Raw genomic sequence first — 3,850 nt, forward strand, 5'->3', positions numbered from 1 at the left:
CTATAGCTAGTAGGACTTTGAAAAGCTCACATTCATGACTATCACTATGTGGCATATATCCATAAGCCTTCCATTTCGTGGCTTTAGAACTATTAAATTCTTAGCTTTCTTTACTTCTTTTCCCCTTCTATCATGAGCACTAGCAGGTGGTTTTCCTTGGGGCACCATTTTTATAATTACTTCATGAAGGTTGCTTCATCCAGAAGGTGAACAGAGAACTATAAAGCTATTTTGAGATGTGGGAGTTGGGCTGTCAGCTGTACTCACTCATTACTTAAATGACTCATTTCAGTTTATCAGCTTTACAAAGTATGCAAGACCAATTTGTGCTTCTGTAAGCTTTTAAATTTTAGATTTTGAGAGTCTACTGTTTTGAAGTTAAAATATTAATTAGGTTTTCCCTTATCTATCACTCTAATTTATGTTGGTTCTTTCTCAGTGGAATTCTGAGATCATTCAGGAGTAGAAGAGAAAGGTATTTTGAAATTCAGGAGTCCAAAGAAAGACCAGATCCTTGGTGGAAAACTATAATCATCATTTCTCTCAGGACCTGGGTCGCTTATGTTGAGTGCTACCTCTTTGATTCACTTTTAAGTGCTATTTCTTTGAATCTGTCTTCTATCTCTTCTTAGACCAAAGATTCAGCAGTCATGTTTTCTGTTTTCTTTTAAGGGCTGACTTCAGGCCCATAAGAGACTTTGTTTACATGGTCTTCTACTTTTTAACAAATTTTGTGAGAGACTAGCATGACGAAGCCTAGGAATAGCTATGAAATAAATGATGTATGTCTTCGATGCTCTCAGATGTGTTGTCCATTGTGCCTGGCATTCTTCCTTTTAATCCCCTTTCTTTTGAATTTTATTAAGTACAATTTATTATCATGAGATCTCTACCAGGAGTACTGAGCCATTTTGATGGTAGAGTATGAAGTTACAAGAAAAGCACAGTGACCATCTGCTAATGAAAGTGATACAAGATTGCTAGCTTGCAGTTTCTTAAGTGAGATAAAATAGATAATCTGATGAGCACTTCTACTTTTTCATTCATAGATGTATTCTTATAAGACACTTCTCAAGAAATAAGTACATTAAGATTTCCAATCCATCGAGTCTTAAGCCAGTGGTCAGCAAACTTTTTCTATTGAGGGCCAGGTAATATATATTTTAGGCTTTACGTGTTATGTGGTCTCTGTTGCAACTTCTCAGCTTTGCTGTGGTAGTGTGAAAGTAGCTATAAACAATATGGAAACAAATGAGAGTGACTGAGTTCCAATAAAACTTTATTTACAAAAGCAGATAGCAGGGTTATTGGCCAGTAGGCTCTAGGTTGCCAACTCCTGCTTCAAGCCCAAGACGACCTATTCTCTTGAGTCATTTTAGTTTTATCTCTCCATGTGCTCCAGTTCTTCTAAAGAAAAATGTAAAATATGAGTGTTCCACAGCATAGGCATGTAAGAAAGTACAGCTCCATGAAATTTTAGGTCTCTTAGGGTATTATTCTGCTACTGAGTCTAAATCTTAACTTTTGAATTAAAGTTATTTCTAAGGCTACACTTCTAGTCCCCCTGCACATGACTTTTGTTACGGAAGACAAGACATTCTCAAGGGAGGACAGATGCCTTATAATTGGACTCACCATCTGGTCAAACACAGTGGGAACCAATTGTCTTTGAGGGCAAGGTGTGAACACCTGTTCTTTCTTGCAGCTTGAAGATTTATTGTTTCAAGTATATGAAGCTGTATTGGCCCACAACTATGGCAGTTAAGCTTATTTTTAAAGCTTGAGCAAATCCATCCTCAAGTTGGGCCATGGTTGGTCGATTTATGACTCAAGAAAGCTAAATTCCCATGTTGGAATCTGACCAACAGTTACATTGTTCTGTACGCTGCCTGCTGCTTCCTACACAGATAATTACCAGAGGCTAATTTACAGATGCCAGTGGGAACGGAAATAGAATGAATGGCTGCCCACGGAGCTAGGAATTGGATTTTATGAGGAGTCATGGAGAAGCACATTTGTTCTAAAAAAAAAAAATGAGACCAGAAAAGTGACTAGTTAAAAAATGTGACAGCAAAATGACTTATCCAAAGGATAGTGTGGTATTTAAAAGCATTGCTTCAGAGTTAGACAACCTGGTTTAATCCCTAATTGCTCCACCTAATAATTGGTGGAAATCTTGGCTGAGTTACTTAACCTCTCTAAGTCTCAATTCCTCACCTGCAACATCAAAGTTATAGTAGAATCTACCTCAAACCTGTGAGGATTAAGTAAAATAAACACATGTAGAACATTTGTCTGAGTAACTTGAACATAGTAAATGATCAATAAATGTTGTTATTCTAATTTATACCTCCAATCTGGTATTTACTCTAAGTTTTCTTATGTATTTAATGACCATGAACATTTTACCTTCCTCATTTGCTCAAAGTTACTAGAGATTTAAAGAGCATTTGATTGCTTGTCTTATAAAATGGAAAACTTAAGATCCATGAATTTAAATGAATTGCCCAAGGTTAGAGACAGATGAAACTAGAATTAAAACCCACCCACTGATCCTCTTGTTAATATAAAATTTCCCAAATTTGAGCTTCTGCATTAGGGTTTACTGATTCTTTTTAGCTAAACTTAGTTCTCATGTTATTCTTCTAATCCTAGCATCGAAGTCAAATTTATAAACAGAGTGACCTTTAGCAAATTATATCCCCCTTATCTCAGTTTTTCATTTATTAAATGAGCAGGTTGGTATGTAGAAATGATCCCTATAATGTTTTCCAATTCTGGAATTCTAAACCTAAAGTTTTGGTAGAGAAACTTATCACTGAGGTGAACAACTAGAGTCATGGAAATAGCCATGATTGACTTATGTCATCAATTTCACAAGGGGATTGATTAGTGATTAAATATGAACTTGGATTTCAACTATCACCAAGACTGAGGATTCCTGCACCAACAAAACATCCTTGCTATTGTGTTTGATGACCGATAGAGACTAACCCCTGGAATTTCATTGTGCTGTCATAAGGGAAGGACCAGGGATTTTAGAATTTGAGGAGAACTTAAAGTATACAATGAATAAGCTATGCAAATAGTAAAGTATATAAATAAGTACCTTTTTTATTGAACAGTTACTTAGGCAAATTTATTTTTATCTTAGAAATTTAGTCCCATAGGTTATTAACAATGCAAATGATGTTATTTAGAATTCACTTTAAACACACACTCACACACAAAGTCTACTTATTTTGCCAGTTGCATTTCTCAATGTTTAGGGCATTTAAACTGAATTATTTCATGTTTTAAGAGGAATTTAGTGATGGAGCTGAAGAGAGCTACCTAGTTTCCTAAATTCCAGTATGATACTCAAATCACTAAGATAATCTTTTTTAAAAACAACTTGAGGGAAACAGCAGAAATATTTAGTGAGACTCTTATAGAGCAGTTTAGAATTGTTAATTAGAGCCGGATATTGTTCATGAATTTAAATGATAACTGAATAATCTGATACGCAGGTAATGCTATGACTGCTTATAACAGTAATCAAAGTTTATATTTGGAATAAACATTATCCTTGATATACTTACTTCAAAATCAACAGAGATTTTTGGAGATTTATATTTTTTGAGTAATTATCTCAAAAGATAGATCATTCTCTATAATGTGAGATACACTATTCTATAAAATAAGATGCATAAGTAATCTGACTTAGGCAGTCAATACCCAAGTTCTAATTTTCTGTATTGGAGACCATTGCATTTAGGCAATATAGTATTGTGATTAAGAGTGGGCTCTGGAATCAGACAGACTTGCATTTGATTTAGTTCTTTGCCGTTTGCTGTGTGACCTTCAGTAA

This window comes from Pteropus vampyrus, unplaced genomic scaffold (assembly GCF_000151845.1).
Source record: "Pteropus vampyrus isolate Shadow unplaced genomic scaffold, Pvam_2.0 Scaffold8, whole genome shotgun sequence".
Taxonomy (NCBI): domain Eukaryota; kingdom Metazoa; phylum Chordata; class Mammalia; order Chiroptera; family Pteropodidae; genus Pteropus; species Pteropus vampyrus.